Here is a 23,862-nt window from a genome sequence, read left to right as displayed (position 1 = left end):
ACAATCTTATGACAGACAATACCCTAATCGACCATTCAAAAATGACGAAGACGAGGGCGTTAATGAAAGCAACATTGTTAATTTGATGATGTGGTATTCCGTTTGTTTCATTCAACCGACATTATTAGTAGTTATTTTACTACATTGTTGCCATATGTTAAATCAGTTTTTGACAATATTAATATATATTATAACGTAAATTAGTGGTGTTGTTCCAACAATTTTGAAAGTGAATAAACGACATATTTGACACTGAATTATCATCAACGTTTAAGCTTCATTCTTAAATACATTTTTTTTGAAAAATTTCTCTAATTGGCTTTCGTGTTATATGATATTAAAAACAGAATGAAGGCTATCCACAGTGACATGTGTCCATCATTTTCCACTATTGGTTGTTTCATTAGAAATTAATTTATGTGAGGGTGATTACTCCAAAGAAAATTGAATTTTTCTAAGGAACCGGCACTTTAAAGCAAAAGAAATTGCAAAACAATTGTTCTAATTATCCTTCATGAGCGTTTAAATATTACAAATGCAAAATGGGTGCTTGGAGTTCTTCACAATACAAAAGAAAGTGTATCCCAATCAATTTTAACGCCCTAAACAAGTTATGGTCACGAAAAGCGTCCAGAAAGTGATGACTACAATGTTTTGAAACTCATTTTGATACTTAGACTTACATAGGCAGCCGGGACTTGCGTTTGCTTCACTATATAGCCCCTGACCTGGTCCCGACCGATTATTTGTTATTTGTGAAGTTGAAGAGCGAGCCAAAATGGTCAACGAGGAAAATTTACAAAGATTCACCATGTTTTACTGTAATACGTATGTCTAAAAACAGTGTTCGGAGTTTAAGAAAGTGTTTTTATTGAAAATAAGTAGGTCTTATTAACAAATATCAAACAATCTCTTATTTATAATAAAATAAGGTGGACATAAATGGTGAAAAATATTTTCTTTACTACTTTCCGTTGATTTTTATAATGCAAACCACGTTCTTGAGCAACTTTTTCCCAACCGTTCTAAATTAATGAGGAGAAAAAGAAAGATTTACATGGATATGGTACCATACTCATATAAATTATTGATCTTATTTAACTTTAGCTTAATTACTAAAAAAAATACTTTCACATGCCGACTAATTTGAACCCATACACGTGATAACTTCTATAAAAAAAATGAGTGAATGGATGTTTTGCTTTCGTTTAACTTTGACCTCGATAAATGTCTTGTTATATTTTATGACGGACGCCTATGCCTGCAGACAATAATACTAACACTTTCTAAGAAGTTCCACACGTTTTTTCTTATAAACATTTCAATAATTATAGTTTTCCCATAAATTTCCTTCTTTTTATCTAATTTTTAACACACTGTATGCTGCTACTATAACATTACGTTGTCTGGTCCTTCGAGCCGGAAAAAAACATACACTACTTAGTAGATTGTATCTAGGAAAAGTAAAATTGGAATTGAAATAAGCTATGAAAGGAATAGATATTTTCTTATTTTCTCTTTTAACATTAATTATTTAATCCTCATTGATTCCTTATGTACCGCCTCTGTTTCTAGATAGTTTAATTTCCCCTAAAGGGACAACTGAGATGAAAACTCGTTAATGGAAACAACTGCAACCCTTTGAATGATTTGTTTTGATGGTTTCCCTTCACTTCAATCAATTAACTGTTCGTTAACGTTATTTTTCGAAACTTGTTATGAGTGTTGATTCAAGATAGATTCTAAATTCGTTGGAAATACGTTCTAAGACACAACCAAGTTTAATATCGAGTGATTCACACCACTTATAGATATCTTCACACAAAAATCGAGAGGATTGTCTCCAGGTGACCTAGGGGACCAAGTTTCTGCTTTCCAGTTGTAGAGTTTTTATATTTCTGGGTCGTCTAATGTACAATATCCAAAACTCAGTATATCACATATGTTTCTGAGAACTTTTCGTCTCAAAATGGAGTGACGGAACACCAAATATTTAAGATTACTTAGGAAACATCCTGTATTTAAGAAGTACGGCTAATGAATAAAAATGGAAAGCTGCATTGTCAGGGATTGATTAATTTAGGTGAATTGAAGGCATTTCACTTTTGAACAGAATAGACTATGAAGAAAGTGGAAAAGAATCATCAACGATAAAAAACTAAACGATAAAAAGTATGAAAAATAAAATATTTTTATTACAACAAAAGATTTAAGAGAAGTAAAGACTTTTTTCAATCATTGAAAGTCAAATTACTTCTATGTGTTTGGTATAATAATGAATAGTTCTAAATTCAACCAAACAAAACATTAAAATTGATTCAAATAACGGTAAATATTTTGTGTACTAACTTAATAAACGAAGTTGAGGATATAAACTGTCCACGAGGAAAACCATGAGCAACATATTAATTCCAAATTTTTCGTTAAATTGAGAAAAACACGCGACTGAGTGCTATAAATTGTTGCAAGTCTATGGGGACAATTTTCTATTTCGTACTCGTGTTTTTGAGTGGTTAAGTGCTTTAGTGAAAGCCGTGAAAGCACTGAATATGAGCAGCGCCTAGATCGCCCTGTGACTGTTTCAACTCCGAAAACGGTAACCAAAAACACCCAAATTGTGCGAGCAAATCGTCGAATTAGCATCCGGATTATCACCGAGACTGTAAACGCCGATAAACAAACTGTTAGAATAATTTTACACACGAAAAATTCAGGGCAAAGCTGGTGCCAACAAATCTGACTTCTAACCAAAAGCCTTTGCATCAACGGGTCTGATCATATTTCCTTGAAAGGTTAGAGAAAGATCTGCTTTGCAAGGGTCCCGATTTGAGTCGTTGGAAGCTCTTAAAGGCGCTCACTAAAGAAGACTTCCAGCACCGCTTCAATCAATGGAAAAAACTTATGGAAAGGTGTATGGCGAGGGGAGAGGTGTATATTGAAGAAAAATCTAGTATTATCTTCAATTACTGCTTCTAATTCGTCTTAACTTACTAATTTCTTATCGTTAGATGACTTGTAAAGTTAAATAACTGCACCAATACTATAAATATAAACTTTGTTTGTACTTGTAGTAAAAAATATAGTACAACATTCGAAAAGTCATTTCTTGTGATTTAATATGATTGTATAAGCAAAAAACCTTTTTATTTACCATAAAATTTATTCGTTTAAATAATCATTTCTAAGGTCTAGATCGTTTTAAACCAGATATCATTTCTCATATTATTTCATACGTAGAGATCGGTCTAATTTCCATTTACACATTCTATTTTGATAAATCAGAAGCTGGTTTAATCGGTTGGTTGAAGGCATCAGCCGGGCAATAACACCAATTGCATTAAGTTAATTTAACAACAATTAAATTATTGTCAATTGACCGTTTAACGTCCTTCTTTAACTGCGTTCTGTAATTGAAATCGTTTATTGTTTCTATTAATTGAATTATGCCTTTCTGTGTAAAGTTATGTATATCGTCTACACTTCACTTCACTCCACTTCAATCCCTAAATAATCTGGAAAATATTCCCTTCCACCCTTATTTAATAACTTGTTATTCATAGCTATCAATGCTTCTTATCATGTGGGTTTTGTCTTCAAAACTTGTCTTATCACCACAGGACTCTATTTGTTTTTTGTTATATTTTGGTTTCCTAAACGTTTTTTACTTATCTTGAATTACTTGTTCTCTGTGGATATCCCCACCAGCTCAATTGTCTTTTTTTAATTTCACTACAATCTCTAATTTTATCTTTTTTTGTCATTTTTTTCTTTACTCAAATATTTCTTGTCTATAGCTTGTTGGTTTAGCACCCATGATTCGTAACCATATGTTAGGATTGATCAAAATCTAGTTCCAAATACTTCCATTTTGGATTTGACACTTTTTCTTATCTATGAATCCACATTTTCAATTCTCCCGCATTTTGTTTATTGTCATCACCTTCGTTTTCTTTCTATTCATTTTCTTTATCATCAGCAAATGTATAATCTGAAATTTTTAATGAACAACATTTTTTTCCTCATCTTGATCCTTTTTTTTGTTATAGATGTGTCTTAATTTTCTTAAGATTTCTTTCCTATACTTTTTGAACCGTATCTAACGCCTTCTCCACATCGATAAATGAAAAATACTATCAATATTTTGTTTAGTATTTCTTTTAGTGTAAAAATGTGGTTTTGTATACTTTGTGAAGTATCGTTTCTACGATGCATCTCAGCTTTTTTTCCATTATATTTTCATCACCATATTTATCAAATTCCTTCCTCTATAGTTACCACAAATCGCTTACTTTTACTTTACTTTACTTACTGTTACTTTTTTTTTGCATTATTAATTGCATTCTATAGCGCATATTTGAAATAACACATTTCAGATGTTATTTCATCATCGCCGGGGACTTTTCGTTCTTCAAATAATAAATTGCTTTTTCCAGCACTTCTTTTGTTGTTTTCCCATTTTTCTCGTGGTTTTTTTTGCAATTAATCTATTATATCTTCCTCTGCGTTTGTATTGTTGCTTTATATCCTCGTAAATTATTCAACACTTTATAAAATAATGTTTATTGCTATTCAACTATCTAATTTCAAATCGTATTTTTCCTACCTCCTAGGTAAAGGTTTATAGATCAATATCTACTTACTATTCATGTTAAAAAATTCGTTTTTCATTTACTTCTCATCCCCATACAAAATTTTTTATACAGTTTGAAGTATATGTTTCAAAATTTCGTTCGAAACGAGTATCATCATCAGTAATTTTTTTTTAATAATACAGCGTCTACCGACTGTTCGATACCGGGGATACGAGCGTGTTGTGGGGGCTCTCAAAGCAGTTCGTCGCGCCGTAGTACATTCACATTCACAAACTAATCTTTGATCCCATCCGTTCGAGGTCTATCCATTTACTATTCATCCACACGTTGGAATAACAACAACTCCGTTGGTCGCGGTTAATCGACGTTCCATCCGGCTCTTCCGTTGTGGTTTTCCCAATTCGTGAAGGTAGTTTTTGAATATTTTTTCAGCTCTCGGGACGGTGATTTTTGTTGTGCCGCGTCTTGTAGTGATTCCGTCTGGTGTCATCCCAATTTGTGATCATCATTATTTGATAAAATATATAATGGATACTTGAATATAATTGAGGTAATTTTTAGTAAACGAATATTGTTATATATATATATATATTACAAACTCGAAATAAAAATATTTAATTTTAACGCAATTTTTTGATAGAAATATACAAATTTTGTAAATATTCACACCCCAACATTTAAAAATAGCCTCGTAAGTTTACTAAATGTTTCTGTATTCATTCTAAGGGTTTATAATTACGTCTGGATTGACTGCATTGAATTATACTCTTTTTTTTGTATAAAAATCCCGTACAAAATATATTTTATTGCTCAATCATGTTTTACAGCATAATAAAAATATTAAAAATCGTTTCGAAAAAAAATGATTGCTAAAATGACAGATTATAAAAAGTTTATTTTTGTTTTGAATTCCGGATACATTCTGTATCTGTTTAAAACTTTTTGATTGTCGAAATGATAGTTAAAAAAGTTTTTATCTCGAAATAAATCTACAGTTTCAGATTTGTATTAATTTCAAAAACATATCGTAATTTTGAATTTCCTATTACACTAAAAATAAAATCCCCATGGGTAAGTCAATGGGGGTGTGGTTTTCATCTTTGCAAAAGGAAATAAAAATATTCACGCAGGTTTATGATTTTTTTCAAATTTTGACGCAATTTGTTAATAGAAAAATACGAATTTTGTATATATTCACACCTCAACATATAAAAATAACCTCGTAAATTCACCAAATGTTTTTAAATTAATTCTAAGGGTTTATAATTACGTCTGGATTAACTACATTGAATTATACTAATTTTTTTTATAAAAAATCCCGTACAAAATATATTTTATTGCTCAATCATGTTTTACAGCATAATACAAATATTAAAAATTGTTTTAAATAAAAATTATTGACAAAATGAAAAATTATAAAAAGTTTATTTTTGTTTTGAATTCCGGATACATTCTGTATCTATTCACAACTTTTTGATTGTCAAAATGATAGTAAAAAAAATTTTTATCTCGAAATAAATCTACAGTTTCAGATTTGTATTAATTTCAAAAAATTTCGTAATTTTGGATTTCCCATCAAACTAAAAATAAAATCCCCATGGGTATGTCAGAGGAAGTGTATTTTTCATCATTGCAAAACGGAAATAAAAATACTCACGCAGGTTTATGACTTTTTTCTAATTTTAACGTGATTTGTTAATAGAAATATATAAATTTTGTAAATATTCACACCTCAACATTTAAAAATAACCTCGTAAATTCACTAAATGTTTTTAAATTAATTCTAAGGGTTTATAATTACGTCTGGATTAACTACATTGAATTATACTAATTTTTTTATAAAAAATCCTATAAAAAATATATTTAATTGCTAAATTATGTCTTACAACATAATATAAATATTAAGAACTGTTTTAAAAACAAATTATCGACAAAATGACAGATTGTGAAAAGTTTATTTTCGTTTTAAATTTCGTATACATTCTGTATCTGTTTAAAACTTTTTGATTGTCGAAATGATAGTTAAAAAAGTTTTTATCTCGAAATAAATCTACAGTTTCAGATTTGTATTAATTTCAAAAACATATCGTAATTTTGAATTTCCCATTACACTAAAAATAAAATCCCCATGGGTAAGTCAATGGGGGTGTAGTTTTCATCTTTGCAAACGGAAATAAAAATATTCACGCAGGTTTATGATTTTTTTCTAATTTTAACGCAATTTGTTGATAGAAAAATACGAATTTTATTAATATTCACACCCCAACATTTAAAAATAACCTCATAAGTTTACTAAATGTTTCTGAATTCATTCTAAGGGTCTATAATTACGTCTGGATTGACTGCATTGAATTATACTAATTTTTTTTATAAAAAATCCCGTACAAAATATATTTTATTGCTCAATCATGTTTTACAGCATAATACAAATATTAAAAATTGTTTTAAATAGAAATTCTTGACAAAACGACAAATTATAAAAAGTTTATTTTTGTTTTAAACTCCGGATACATTCTGTATCTAATAAATTTAGCTTCAGATTTGTATTAATTTCAAAAAAATCTAGTAAATTTGGATTTCCAATTACACTAAAAATAAAATCCCCATGGGTAAGTCAGTGGGAGTGTATTTTTCATCTTTGCAAACGGAAATAATCATTACATGAATCAAATAATTGGTTGTTGCGCTACCTTTTTTTTTCGAAAATAAAAGAATGTGTTGGTATTAAAAATAACTCCATCAAGGCAATACCACTATGGATAAAACGTCGTTGACCTTCCTCGACGTACCTGCATTGAATTGTTTCGCATATTTTCGATTGTATCAGCCATTTGTCAATGTTTCACTCGCACTTTTTACCCGACACGTTCTTAAACAACCCTACCATTTAAGGATCTGAGGAAGGTATAGCAAAATCGAAACTTTGCTTTATAAGATTCATAGAATACACAAATAAATAAAAAATTGTACAATACGGTCATAGTGAGATGTATTTGACAACGAATAAAACGATAATAATTCTATCAAAAAAAATTGTTAACTACGAGACGCAGTCAAAAGGTTCTATATTTAAGCGGTTATAATATAATAATTACTGAAGAACAACTACAAGATATTGAACTTTTTCGAAACACAGTTCTGGATCTAATTCTTTGCTTTTGTGAAAATAATACGAGGGTGATTCCAGAAGTACTCGACCTGACCTAGAGATGGCGGAAGTTGTTTTAATATTTGTTTGGCACCCATCGATAATGAACGTTTTTCAGTGAATTTGTAAACATTGAAAAAATTGGTCATGGGATAAAATAGTTTTAGTGAACTAGATTTTACTCTGGATGTGATTAATCCTTCATTATAAACATTAAAATACTGGGTGGTAGAGCATTTACTGGAAGATCGTCCAAAATTAATGTATTTTGGTAACCTTGTGATATTTATTGTCGATTTATCGCATTACAACCCCCAATAACGATTTTCAGTTGTAGTTCAAATTATTATTCGATGTCACTGACACTACACCTACGCAAATAATTTTTTCGTCGTTAAATGAATCATCGATCGACTTGTTAATCTTTTTTCTCGAATCGGACATATCCAACTATTACGAAATTAGAAAAAAATGTAACTGTAACTTCAACGGAAACATTATCTAATGTATTGCATGTCATCCAATTTATGAAACAAACAACATGTTCGACGAAACTTGTTTTTAATATCTTTTTGTTGTAGAAACTTACAGACAGTCATCAATCACCAATATTGTTGATAAACAAATATATCTATATATACATATCATTAGTAATAAATATTATTTATATACTTTATAATTATTTATTGTTATACCAATAAGAGGATTTATTAGAAATTTTCCGACTTCAAAGAAAACAAAAATTGTTTATAATTATCTCAAGTTTATACAGTTCCAATCCAATTTTTTTCATATCAGAACTATAATTGTCTATGCAGGTATGGGTTTTTAGCAAAAAAGCCTCAAAAGAAAAATTGGTTGTCTATGTCGTCTTCTCTGTCTTCTACCATTTTATTAGATTTTTCCAAACTTTTCTTCGCCTTCAACAAATTTATGAACACAAATATTTGTTTTTTTGGAAAATGTTTTCTATAATATAAATTTTCTATAATACCAAAGCCAATAAAATGATCGAAACTGCTTTTCTCTATCTTGCCGATTTCTGCTATTCACAAAATTCTAGAAAAAATGTCATCAGCATCTAACATTTCATCATATCCATCATTTTTTGTGGTTCTAAAATCTGACATAACCCAGTTACTGTATTCATTCGAATATTTTTATTTTGCTTAATTCCGTTTCTTCATTTTTCTACCCACTAGTATCCTTTTCCATTACTATAAATATTAATTTCCATCCTTTGCTTTAGTAAGAACTCAAATTTCGGTCCGTAGCTCTTTGTTGATCTTATTATTGTTTTTTAAAGATGTAGCTTCGTCTTCTTGGAGATTTAGTGGTCCAAATTGTTTCCTTCCTCATCACCGTTATCTTTGATAACCACCCCAAGATATACATAACTTCAAACTTACTCTAGCTCATTAATCTTTGTCTTCATTCAAACGTATTCGAAAATTTTTGACTGTTCCTTTTCTTTGAGGTGTTATTTTCGTTGAATCGTATATTCACTGTCTCTACCGTTTCAAAGGCTCTAAACGTTTCCTTAAGCTCTTCTTCTGTTTTTATTGTTTATATTGAACAGCTTAGTGGATAAAATATTTTCTTGTTTCAATCCTGTATTGGACTGGTTACATTTTGATAATCTTTGGTTAGCCTTTATTTTCATTTTTGTATGTTTAACTTTCATTTTGGCCAAACTCATTACCTTTTCTATATATATTAATCGGGTTAAAACGTTCTTCGCCGTCTTCCGATTCCCAGTTTCCATTTTTCTCGATCTTCCCAAAGATCTTCTTCCAATCCTCTCTCTCGAATATCCTTCTCGATACCTTCTCTCCAGCTTAATCTTGGTCTTCCTCTTTTTCTTCTTCCTTGTGGTGTCCAATTTAAAATTTGTTTGGGTATGCGGTCTTCAGGCATTCTTTGGACATGTCCGTACCATCTTAACTGATTCACCCTAATGTCTTCCGTAATCGTATGTTGCACTTTCATGATCTCCCTGATTCTGTCGTTTCTTATTTTTTCCAGTCTTGATATTCCTGCCGCGCGTCTCCAATAATCCATTTCTGTGGCTTCAAGCATTTTGACTGTTTTTTCTTTTAGAGGCCAGATTTCGCTACTATATGTTGTTATACTTTTTATTATACTATTGTATATTCGATGTTTGTTTTCCTTGGATATTTGTTTGTCCCACAATACACTATTTAGTTGTCTTATTGCTTGTCTTCCTTGGTTATTTCTTTGTGTTATTGCTTCATCTAATCTTCCATCATTAGTGATGATCATGCCTAGGTATTTGTATTTTGTACAATAACTTATTTTTTGTTGTGTTTCTTCAAGTATTAAATTTTGTTGTTCTCCTCCAATACACATATATTCCGTTTTACTAAAATTTACTTCTAGACCCCATTTCCTGTATTCCTCTACTAGCTTTCTTGTCATATATTCTAAGTCTTCGTAGTCCTGTGCCAAGATTATTTGGTCATCTGCAAAACACAGGGTATATAGTGTGGAATCGAATAGTGGAATGCCCATGTTCTTACATTTCCTTTTCCAGTGTGCTAGTGCGTGTTCCAGGTATATCTTGAAGAGTGTGGGCGACAGACAGCATCCTTGTTTTAACCCCTTATTGATGGAGAATCCTTTTGAGACCTTGTTTCCTATTTTTACTTGTGATTTACTGTTTTCATAAAGCTTTTGTACTGCTTTTATTAGGGCCGCATTTATATTTGTTCTTTCCAAGGCATCCCATAGTTTTGTTTGCGGTACGCTGTCATATGCTTTTTTAAGGTCAACATACAAAAGGTGGAGTTCTCGATTTTTGGCGGTTTTCTTTTCAATTATTTGCGAAATCGTAAATAAATGATCAATAGTCGACCTCCCCGCTCTGAAGCCTGCCTGTTCTTCTGCCTCCATGTTGCAATATTCCTGTTCGATTTTATTTTTTTAGATTTTTCCATAAATTCTGGATATTGTACACAGCACTGTAAGTCCCCGGTAGTTGTCGCAATTTTCTCTGCCCCCTTTTTTATATACGGTAGTCATATAAGATGTTTTCCACTCTTGGGGTAGCGCTTCACCATTTATACACTTCTAGAAAAGCATTTGCAGATGAGAAAAAAGTTTTTCAGTTCCATTTTTAATTAACTCTGGTGCTATTTGACCCGGGCCTGGAGATTTTCGATTCTTTAGTGACTGACAAACGTCTTTTACTTCTTTAATTGTAATTCTAAGCGGAGATGTGATGATGTTTATATTGTCCTGTCTTTGATTTTTGAACTCTGGTCTTGTTTCTGTAAACAATTTAGAGAAGTACTCATCCCATTTTTCTAATGTTATTGGCGATATAAGATTATCTATAAATCTATAAATTACCTTTTCTGAAATGTTAAAATCGGTCATAATGCTATACAAATAATTTTGAGAGTACTAGTTAAGGATAGTAATATTTGAAAATGTATACTTTGATTTTTTTTAACTTTTGGTGGAATAAATAACTATTTGTAGTAGACATATTATTAATAATTTTTGTAATAATTTGTGTTCAATAATAGAATTGATGGGAAATTGATATAAATCAGGAAATGATTTTTTCTATATAAATATACAGTGGAATTCATTGAGTCTCTTTTTCTTTATATTAATTATTAGTATTACGATTTAACAATAAACAGGAAACAACAAATGATAATTGTCTATAAAAATATTCATCCTTGTAAGGATATACATCCAAGCTTTTAATTAATTTATAAATTTTTTATTCTTTCATTCCAACTTATTACCGTGAGTACTTTTTTTAGAAATTCCACCAAAAGGAACAATTCAAAGCATGATTCTTGCCATTTCTTCCTATAAAAGAAATGATATTTTCGTTTAATTCAAATCCTGTATCTATAAGGATTTATTTCAAGGTTTCAAGTCGTTTTTTCCTTACATCAATATTTACAATTATATACCATGCGTTCAAATTAATAATTCATACTGATTTCTCATAGAAATATTTAGACGATTATAATATTAATTTATCCTGTTATCCTAATATAATTATACACCAATTTAGCATACAGTCCAGTCATGGAAATGGAATATTCTACGTATGCCCATTAATTATGAATTTATCGACATATGGCGGACCACCCGCATTTCATCTCATTGATTCGCTTATTTCTATCCCGTCAGGTATTTCTTGAATAAAATTGTATACGAGGATGATCCCAGAAGTAGAAAACACAAAAATTTGGTAAAGGGTAAAGAATATATTCATAAATTTTTCCCAACGATGCTCAATAAGTTAAGCTTCTAAAAATAGCCATTAACTGCCGATATCACTTCGTTGTTGGAAAATCATTTTCTTCTCAATCAAAAGCGGTTGTTTTTTCTAGATTCTTCGCTCAAACTTTACAATAAGATCACAGAATACTCGCCGTTGATGGTTTATCCCAAAAAACCGACGCCATGACTTTAACTGTAGATGAACCGTATTTGTCTTCTTTGAAGCCGGTTCTGCCTTTCCAGTCCATTGTTATTCCGTTTCTGGTGCATTTCTGTGGAATACTGGATGGAAACAACTTCGCGGCGCGACTCCCATCTTGCGCACAGGTTTATCATAATAAAATTTTCAGTTAAAATGTAATGTACCGCACTTTTTGAAATGCCTACTATGCCTGCTAGATCGCGCACTTTCATCCACTAGATTTTCTGCAAAATTTCTTAGTCGTCGTCTCTCTCTCTCTCTCTCTCTCTCTCTCTCTCTCTCTCTCTCTCTCTCTTTTGGTCAACCACTCCGAGGGACATTCGGCCTCGTTTAAACTCTGCTACCTTATTGATAACGAAGAAGTAGTCATGTACTTCTAAAGTGTTGACAGAGCTATCAACTGCACAAAAATGCGCGATATAAAATTTGTAAATTGGACTAGAAATGGATTTGATTCAAACGATTGTTCAATAAAGATACTAATTCAAGACTAACTTCCAAAAGGGATTAAGGAAAGAAAAGCGTCAGGCCTAACTACCTTCCATCCCTCGTATTTATACTTATATTTCTGTAATAATAAATAAGTTTGAAAATCAAAACATTTCAAATGATTTTCTACGATAAACACTAAAACGTCTCGGCTATTTACTTCAATTATGTAAACTCTTCGTTTTATTATTTTTTGTCGAAATTGCGATTTGTACCAGTACATCCAATGACAATGACATTGACGTACGCGTCTTCTGCGCGGCCTGCTTTGCCAAGAATTATCAAAACATTGAACTTAACTGAACCAGAGACGTACTTAGAAATTTATTTTTATTTTTTGGATACTTCATGGTTTGTTATTTTTCCCAACAGTATTTCAATAAATACAAGATGTTTAATTAAATTTTTTTGGGTGTTTTAGATTTTACTTTCATGCTATAATACTCTAATAATATACTAATTATAATCATTTATCATACTTTCTGTCTTTTCGGAAACAGTGACCAAAATTACCAAATTGTGCGTGCTAATCGTCAAATTAGCATCCGGATGATTGACGAAGCTGTAAACGCCGATGAAGAAACGGCTAGAAAAATTTTACACGAGGAATAACACATCTGTTAACGGGAATGCTCAGATTTCATTGGGAGGTTAGAAAAAGATCTGTTTTGAAAGGGAGTCGATGGAAGCTCCTAAAGGCGATCACCAAAGAAGACTGCTTCGATCAATGGAAAGGTCTATGGTAAGGGGAGGAGGGCATTCGAATGTAGAATAAATTTCCCTTTTTCGTAACCAGTCTTATTATTTAATAACCAGACCTCGTATGCTACAGAAATTTTTAACAACAACGGTATTTTTCTTATAATTTCTACTGTATAATATGAAACAGCTGGTAAAACGTCTAACATCTGTCCCTAGCTAAAGCCCTCGTACATATGAAATGGTTGCAATTCAAATTTGGGGCTGTTTGCCTATATTTTGGATTGTTTATTTTTCCACGGTGAAATAAACATAGCGGATTATTTGATTTCATTTGATAAGGGTGTAATTGAATAGGCACTTGCAAATATTAAGGGTGTGGTATACATTAAAATCTTTTTTGTTGGGGTGGAAATGATTTATGTTCAAATATTAACAAATAACATTGAAAAACATTTCTTTTAGTATTTCTCGCGTGCCTAAAATATTAAAATCATAGTAAATGCCTTCCATTTTCTGGTATAACGACCTCTCGTGCCATATTTATAGAAATGTGCTATGAATAGAGATGCACTTTTAGAGATTTTAAGCTCTGTTTTACGAGGGTTGTTAGACTAATTGCGAGATAAAAGATTTATCAAAACAACGGAATGAAAAGGGAAAACCATCTCAGTAAAAAGTAAAGATCGTTCCATCTGTAGGCAAAGTCATGGCGTTAGTTTTTTGGGATTGGCGTGGGATAATTCACATTGACTATGTTTAAAAACTATCAATGGTGAACTTATATCAGCGTTTATGCAAAAACGGCCGCATTTGGTTCGTTTCATCGAGACAATGCACCTACTCACACACATCACAGTTTAAACCTCATACACCCTATTGGCCAGATTTATCTGCCTCGGACTAATTTCTGTTTTTTTTGTTGGACCTATACTTGATTAAGATCTAATGATTTATACCCTAGAACTTTTTTTACGTGATAATAATAAATCAAGTCATTAAACTTATTTGAAGAAGTTCAAAAACTTCAGTTCGGTTATGGAATTTACCAAGACATTTATTTAATCCAATTAGATACGTTTTTTTAGTTCTTTTCTGCTTTTTATCCGATTTAATGCTTCTATACCTTTAAAAATAAATGAACCGTGTCTTTATTGGATTTATCGATCATATTAATAAATCAATTTCAATACAAAAAATAAAATCTAATAATGGAATTCATACTATAGACGTTATACAATATTTAAGGGGATTTTATTGCTGTATTGCTCTAAATTGATTCATTGATTTCTCACCAAAAAGTCAGACAATCGATGCACATGTCTGGTATAAACAACCGCCGTCGATTAGTATCAAAAAGTGTCGTGTTGAATCATCAAGAATTTTCTTACTACACTTGGCGATATATTGAATGAATGACATTTATTTCTTTATTTCAATCCGGAATGCCTTTTACACCAACCACAATTGAATAGCACCCAAATCTAAAAAGAATTCTGAAGAAATGTATATCAAAGTCTGTTATGTCTGCATATATCAAAAAAGGCGTGAATCAACAACCAGCAGCAACCGTAGGCAAACAATCCCCCCAGAAATTCGTCTGCAGTCGCCATTCAAAATCTATTCGATAAATCGTTGTCGATCGCGGACTAATCATTAAGTTCGTTCGCAAGGCTCGGTTAGGTTAGGTTAGGAGGCGTTCGCGCACGTTCAAACATGTCGCTAGAAGATTGTAGCGAAATTCAAGAGTTTATCCGGTGCTATGAAAATGGAGTTTACTTATGACGGTAGTAAAGAAAATAAATAACTTCTAACAAGAAAGAACTCTACTACGCGATTTTCTTTTCTTTTTGCGCAAAGCAAGCTGGGATAGCGCAAGCGCTTTATCACGAACGACGAGTTTTTCTTCGGCCATGCACTGATTTTGGACGCGCTACCAACGTTCGATAAACTGCGTAAATAAACTGTGTAATCATTATTTTTTTAACTTACTTTATAGATATACCTCGTATTCTGATATGATACTGTATGGATTTCGACAAATATCATCGTTCTATTTTAGTTAAAAGACATTTCTATAAATATATTTATTAATGTCGTGATTCCGATTTCGATATTGACATTTGTTAAACTATATCTTAATGGTAATAGTTTAATTAACACTATAAATGGTTGTAAGGTAATATTCATTCGGAAATTATGAGTTTCAACGAGACCGTGAGAATATTAGTAGCTCGGACTCCTCAATACATAAAATAGGAACAAGGCGTTTCCTTCTTAGGTCAGATACGTACTGGAAATTTCATGCCCAGCAGTTAATTAAAATTTTAAACAAAACAGTGGTAAAATAAATGATTCATTAGTCATATATTGAGACATAAGATTAAATCGTTACAACTAACATGTACACCCACCCATATAAATGTCAAGATTTCAAAAGATTTCTTCGCAGGAATTGGTAGTTAAAGTATATAAATAAATGGTACTTACAGCTTCAAACTTGCGAGCAATGTTCGAAAGTTTGACGAATCTAGAAGATTAGAAGCTGTTACAGAGCTTGTCGGTATTTCTGAAACTACCATAGCTAATTTAGCTACGTGGTTATGCCGGGTCAAGTTTCTCCCAACCTCAATACCCAATAGACATCAGAATTAATGTCCAGATAGAACCTTCTATCTAAAAACATGGTTATTAAACTCAATTAAATTGTTTCTATTCCACACCAGAATGTTTCCAAGATCGGAATTAACGATGGTTATCTGTCGGGTGTTTACCTGAGTTTACAGGACACATAAACCTTGACCTCAAACCTTCCTGAATCGTGTCCATCGATAGCGACTTGGTACGATGTATTATCACTTGTTCAAACTATTTTTCATAACCATTTCATTCAATTTTGTTGTTGTTATTATCTGCTATACTGCCATAACTATTCTTTTAACCATTTAAGTATTTATACGTTTTGTTTTATATCTAATCCTGTTAGTTTTAACATCTATATTTCTTATATATGATCTCTATCTCATTTGATTTTGATCCATGGCGACTAATTAACGTTTATATCTCGTAGTTTCAAAGTTTTCATTATATTGTTAGCTTAATTTTCTTTACTTAATATTTCTATTTGATTGTGTCTTAGTTACAAATTGTAGTTGTTTTAGGGCGAATACTTGGTCTGTGGTATCTATGCCTTCCCTTAATTTCTTTTGATAAATCTTCCCAAAATTTTTTGATTTAAATCCAGTTTTTTCATTTCTATTTGTGACGAGGGTCTTTGTTAACATTATTAGATGAATTGACATCGTTTTCGTAAAATAGTACGTTGAATATTCTTGAAGAGAAGAGAAAAAACGAAGGTAAGATTTTTAATTGCGCAGGTTCAGAATAGAGCAGCTGGGCTGTTTTCATTAATTCAATAACAATGAAATGTATTATTATATAAATAATTTGTTCATTGGTTTTACTAATAAAGTTCCATTCATATGAATAGTGGATTGTTTGATAAAAAAAACGTTCTAAATGAAAAATACAATGAAATTCAATTAGAGCAATTTATACGGTCGAAAATACAACAATAGAGAAAAAACAAAATGAATATACAATAAAAAATATTTGCAATTTAAATTTCGGCAGAATAAAGGTCAAGTTATTAAATACAAAAACCAAAAATGGCAGTTGTTCATTAAGAAAATATTCAAAATCAATGTTGCAGATATACAAACAAACGTAGGTGATTAGTATAGCTTGCGAATGAATAAAAGTAATAAAAATAATAATATTCATAAATTATTACCGTCATTTTGAACAATATGGGATATAAAATCTAAATTTTGAAATTTTTTGAGAAATAAGCTTCCTATATACATGTAAAAACAACCAAAAAAACTTATTAAAACAATTTGAAGAAGCTTTTAGGTAAGATCTAGTGGTAAAAGAAGAAACCCATTTCGATAACCACATTACCAGTGGCTGACCACCGAGTCTGGGGACAAAAAATAATTTGAGGGGGTTAAATTTGACGAATAAGGTGGATGAGGTAGCAATTTAAACTTTGTGTGTGTGATCTGGTGTATTGCTTTGAAGAAACAACATTTTCTTCCTAGACAACGAAAATTATACTAAAGAAACCTACGTTATGACCTTGCCTCCAGATGGAACTGTCTTTCCCTTTTCAGTTTTCTGAATTTTCTTCACCATTTTCAAAGTTTTCACCTCATTTGATCGACAACTACGATGCAGGTCGTTTAAACTCTGCTACCAAATATTTTACCGTTGTTAACGAAGGATTTATCTCACCTAGAGTATAATATCGGTTGGGCTAAGTTTGTTTATGGTCATCCTCTATTCCGATTTCCAATCATTTTTAGTCTATTGTCTGTCATTCGATATATGCTAGTTCCTCTGTTTCTTATCTTTGCTTTTCTTTCCACAAAGACTTGCTTCCGCCCTGGTATCATTCACTATGTTTCTAGTCGCTTTTTCTTTGCATTTTTGTTCATTCTTCTAATTCCGAGACTCACAAATGGTCTATTTAGAATGAAACACATCCTTTTCTACGTGTTATATCAACAGATGAAGTATATAAAACAAATAATTCTTGTAGAAGCACCGACATTATTATTTGATAAATCTCGCGTTATAAAAAATATAAGTAAATAAACTAGTGTTGTTGAAACAACGAGTAGATTAGTATCTAAAACGATGCTTGCATTATTCATGAAATATAAAAAAATCGTGCTTTCTTATGAATCCGCCAAGGTTAGAGTTTAACGAACTTTCAAACTCATGTTTACAGTTTTAGCAAAAATTAACAATTATTCATAAAACCATAAAAATCTAGTAGAACGTTTTGTCGACCATATCGACTCCCTATTTCAATAACGATTATAAATGAAATATTTTCTTGGCCAAATTCGGTGCACATACAGTTTTAAGATCGTTGATCCGAGAAGTACTTGATCTGATCTGGAGATGGCGGTAGTTGCTTGAAAACTACAACGCGTATGTTTCAAGTTTGAAGACTCCAAGCTTAGTATTTATTTGACAGCCATCAATAGTTGTGGGTCCAAGACCGTTGCATCTGCAGACAAAGTCACGGCGTCGGTTTTTTTGGGTTCCACGTGGGATAATTTTCATCTATCTATCTATCTTAAAAAAGGAAAAACCATCAACTTATTGCAACGTTTGAGCAAATAAATCAAGCAAAAACGGCCGCATTTGGTTAAGAAGACTAGCACCAGCTTTCTCGGATTATTTTCCATTCCCAGACTTGAATAGTATTAGATAGAAGATCTTAATAGGACCTGTCAAAATGAAGGATACATAAGGAAGTTGTTAAATGACAAGATCAAGAACGGGGAGAAAAAAAGACGATATAACAACTGTGATAAAAGATCTAAAGGTTAAATGGTTTGGATTTATATAAAGAAGAGATCTGAACGGTAATAGATTAGAAGCAAGCAATTAGATGGTCTATATAAAGCATATCATGGGAAGATGTGATAGATTGGGAAGTACAAAGGAAGCTCAAAAGGTGAATCCACAGAGCCTGAAAGTTAATATATGTTCAGTAGAATGATTTAATTTTATTACTACTAACCTATCGAGTATTGCCAGCGTGATTTATGACTCCACCTCAGTCTATTTAATCTCCTTATATTTTCCTATAAATATTTTCAATATGCAAACCTGTAATTTAATATTGTGTTATCTAGACAAGCGTTGTTCCGGTTGGCAAATAAACTTATTGTCGTTTATATTTATCGAACATATTTATCTATTCATAGAATGTAGCATATTATATAAATAATATCGATTACATGGGATTTATGAGTCTCGAATTAATATTCTTTGAAGAATCATGATAACTTCATGATTAAATTGTATTCTAAGAAGATTTGAAAATAGTAATTAACGAAATAAAAGAAGAAATTATAAGATAGATTTTGAATAAACCATTTTGAAACTCTGAAGAAAAAAAAAATAGTACTGGTAACATCTATACATAAGAAAGTAGACAAAAATTAATTTTGTTCTAACTAAATTATGTTTATAAGAATTAATACTTTTATAGAAACCGATGATTATATTAGACACACAATAAAACACAATAAAACATGTTTAGAACAGAAGAAACATCTACCATTCATACATTCATGAAAAAACAGTTGGGTTAATACAGAAAATATTATAAAATAAGTCGTACGACCCCATTTAATCTTTCCTACTCAATATTTTATTGTTCATATTGAAGGAACAGTCTTTCCCAAGAGTAGGATTTAGCCCAGCTTCCATATTGGTTGAGCTTACGTTTTTCAAATAAAAATTTTTTATCACTATAACGATGACCAATTTTTTCCATTAAAAATTCATTGCAAACGTTCAGTATTGTTGGCTGTCTGAAAAATACTAAACAACAAACTTGAAACATATATTATATAGATTGTGTACTTTTTCAAGCAACTATCACCATCTCTAGGTCAACTCAGGTACTTCTGGAACCATCCTAGTAAAATGAAATTTCTAGTAAATGATTTCGAGGCATGAGCTTAAGAAGCAGATAAAAGTCTTGAGGTACTAACTCAGGGCTATAAGCTAGATGAATCAAATATTCGTTTCTGTGAATCATGGAAGAATGTCTTTACGGTCTCAAAAAATAGCGTCAAAAATTTGGTTTGATTTTACGAATTATTTTCCAGCAGATTGATGAAATTTCTTTTAATGGAATTGGTCAATCGTGAAGTCTCCAATTAGATCATTTCTAACCTATTTACTACTCGTTCCGAAGCTTCAACGAAGTTCGAAACGCAAATACACAAACTCTAGCGCAACCTCTCGAGGAACTTCATATCTCGAACTTGCGTCTTCTGATTTGGGCACTCAAAAAAGTTGAGCGAAATTGCACGAAGCAAAATGTTTATTGGTTTAATGGCTAACCGATAGGGTTGTATACCCTATAGCCCTTTACAAATCCGGTAGCCCACGGGACGTAACTAGTATACAACGATAGTGATATTATGAACAAACATAAAAAAGGTAGTTATTGATAATTGTGGAACTGAGAGAGATATATTAAAGTTATATGTTTCTGTTCGGTTTTTTTTGCAGTGAATTGTCATATTTCTATTGTGAAATAATGAAAAAATCGTGTTGCAAGATTTAATGATCAAATATTTATCATAAATTAAATATGTAATTTTTAAAATATTACTAGCGCAATGTCGTCACATTGTTTGAATGTTGCATCGAGGAATTTTACGATAAACGGAAACAACTAACAAACATTACAAAGAGACTTCATTCATTATCGTGACAAAATACAATGGACTCTGTCTTCACAACGTAAATTTGTGTTTAGAATTCCTTCAACTCAGTAACTTATTATATAAATATTTTCTAACACGTAAACAAGTTCGGAAAAGTTCTTTATTTGAGATAAGGATCTTTTATCAAAGACTACTCTGCATACAAGAATCTTTATTACTAAGTATATGTTAATACAGGGTCGTATCTAGACGAAATTGACATACATTACACAGGAAAATTTAATTTTCTGAGTATAAGGCAACATTGCACGAATGTAACCTAGACAGAGATACAATCTCTTGTGTTAAGTGATACAAAGTGTCCTTTATTTCCCCCTCCATTAACGTATCATCTCGGATTACCTAATTTTTATCTTATATTAATGTGAATGTGAAGAATATTAAAAATAACATACCTAACTTTAAGTTATTCTATTCGTTAAGATTTATTCCACCCTGACCGCTCCTTATGGGAACCAACGTCATAGCTAAGCGATTCCAAGTGTCTCTTACACACTTGAAGTTCCATTAAAGTAATTAATTACTTTCATTTTATATTATTATTGTAATGATCATAAATATAATTATCAAAGCTTTTTTCAACAATAGACTTTTTGTATTTAAACCGGTTTGTAAATAGTTTGTAATACAAGGAATATAATCAATAATCTTAATAACGTGATCGATAAATATTATTAAGAACCCAGAATCAGTGTACAAACTGCCTTAAATACTAAATCTCATCGTATACAATAATAACAAAAATAACCATGAAATCAGTAGATAAGGATATTTATAAAATACCAGCTGCACTATAGAGATACTGCTGATAAGGATTTGTAGGACTTTGGAAAATGGAAACTAATTTCTAAATCGTTATACAAAAAAATTAAATTATGAAAAATTAGATTTGATTAATTTTTTTATTGTGACAGTGTATTTGGAATCATTATTCAACAATTCTTATGTTGTTTAAAGTGAGGTTAATATATTTTCTAGCTTTCTCAGTAAATTTCTTTATCGGCGCCGAGAAAAGTGAAACGCTTTTATTCAAATGGCAACGATTTCCTCTCAATTAGAACCATATTAGTCTTAGAAGTTATCAACGAAGGTCGCCCTATCAAGTGATTTATTTATTTTCATTAAAAAAGTAAAAAGTAATTGATTATTTTTATTATGCTAGAGCTACATGTTTTTAATAAGCTTTGTAAGGTATTGGAGCTCGTGGATTCGGTCCCGGTTTTCAAAAACACATAATAATTCCATGAGAAGAAACGTGAATCGATATCAATTGACAGGAATCAACATCGAGTCACAATCGATCTCAATCGGCATCAGTGGATTGTGAATCGACAAAATCTGACAAAAGTAGATGCCAATTGCACTCAAAAGACATGAATTGTAACGTGAATGAATATCAATCCACGTTAATAGACATCAATCAAGTGACAATCAATTTCAATTGACTGCAATGAATTGTGAATCGACAAAATCTGACAAAAGTAGATGCAAATTGCACTCAAAAAACATGAATTAACGTGAGACAACAATCAACATCGAGTCACGATCGATCTCAATCGACTGCAATGGATTGTGAATCGACAAAATCTGACAAAAGTAGATGCCAATTGCATTCAAAAAAATGAATTTGAAGGTGAATGAATATCAACCTACGTCAATAGACATCAATCAAGTGAATATCGATATCAATCGGCTTCAATGGATTGTGAATCGACAAGATTCAATTCAAATGACATTCAAATTTTCAATATAGTATTTACGGAACTATTTTTCGGTTTCTTCGACTGTTCTAGGACGTAAACTTATAATCACCGTAGCGAATAAAGTTTTCTGCTAACAATTTTCGTATACTTCATATTTATATAGTTTACTTTCATCAGAAATCAGTTTTTTAATGAAATATACTTTTCTGTTAATATAGTTGAGTACGTCTATGGAGGCAGGTTATTTCAAATTCGTTACGGCCATGTGGTACGACTAAGCCGCCAACAATTTACGTCTCCGAAGAGATATACGACCCATTGCAATTTAAACAAAGTGTTGAATAGCACAACTTCAAATTTTTCACTTTTTTTTCCAATTAAAAAAAATGGTTAGGTAAAAGATCTCGTATGTAAATGTGGTTCGTTGTTTTGTCTACGTTCCAAATATTATTTTTATTTTTTGACTGAAAACAGCAACGATTCCGTTTATTTTCACATCGGTGTTGAAGGTTCACAAGCCGAATGAACATGGCTGTGGCGGCCAAATTATTAATTTCAATACATTCTTCCTTTCCAATTCTGTCAAACACACAAACTTTGAGGAATGCAAACCATCCTCAAACCATCCCCAAGTCTCCTCGAGATTAAATATGGACCTAACATCAATAACAACGATGTTTAAGTCTAAATTACACTGGGACTAAACTACAATCATAAACACCGAAGATATCGTTTCGAATGAAGTGGACAAACTTTTTGTACAGTAGTGTATATTAATTCCTATTCGACAAGTAAATAAACGAGGCAAAACATTTCAAATTCTTAACAATTCCATGTGTATTATTTCCTAACTGTAACTGATAGAAATTTTCTAATTTGTTTTAATGCATTACTATAAACAGTATTCCGTTTTTTTATCATATAAAATAATTAGTTGTAGGAATCTGATAAACTGTCACGTTTAATATGATTCATACATTTGTCGACTACGAATAGCGGAAGCATCAACTTTATACGTGTTATGTACTTTATTTATCATATAAGGAATGAACCGGCTTTTTACTAGGATTCGAAACTAACAATAAAAGGGTTTAACAAACTTCGAAATATCTTTTTAAATAATATATAAATTACTTGTTTGAAAGTAAGGTATAGGGTCGCAAAATTTTCGCTGAATGAATCAGTGTTTCGAAAAATTCGAACTGAAGATTCCTTGTCTGAAGAATGCGACCGAACGGGTCTCGTAATCTCGATTATATAGGGTGATGTCGAGAACACAAATCTTCCAGTTTAATAAATCATTTTTTGTTAAATTTATAAATAAAAAATATAAACAGAAAGTGATTTTTCTGCAATACGAGGTCTGGCTAGGTAACAAGACTGGTTACGAAAAAGGGATCCTTTTCAAAGCAGATTTTATAAAACTTAAGAACGG

General features: G+C 31.3%; 1 protein-coding gene across 4 annotated transcripts in view; it reads left to right on the top strand.

Annotated features, from left to right (window-relative positions):
- The window catches only part of LOC130903791 (uncharacterized), a 173,555-nt gene that overhangs the window by 68,605 nt on the left and 81,088 nt on the right, over positions 1–23,862 (top strand). The window contains exon 1 of one of the 4 annotated variants that reach the window (XM_057816120.1): positions 4,871–5,142. The exons of the other annotated variants lie outside the window; for them this stretch is intronic. The gene's annotated coding sequence lies outside the window, so the exon portion shown is untranslated. Of the gene's footprint in view, positions 1–4,870; positions 5,143–23,862 lie in introns of those variants that run through there. 4 annotated transcript variants of the gene reach the window in all.

This window comes from Diorhabda carinulata, chromosome 2 (genome assembly GCF_026250575.1).
Source record: "Diorhabda carinulata isolate Delta chromosome 2, icDioCari1.1, whole genome shotgun sequence".
Lineage (NCBI taxonomy): Eukaryota > Metazoa > Arthropoda > Insecta > Coleoptera > Chrysomelidae > Diorhabda > Diorhabda carinulata.
Note: the sequence above shows the minus strand (reverse complement) of the source record. Positions and strands in the feature narration are given on the sequence as shown.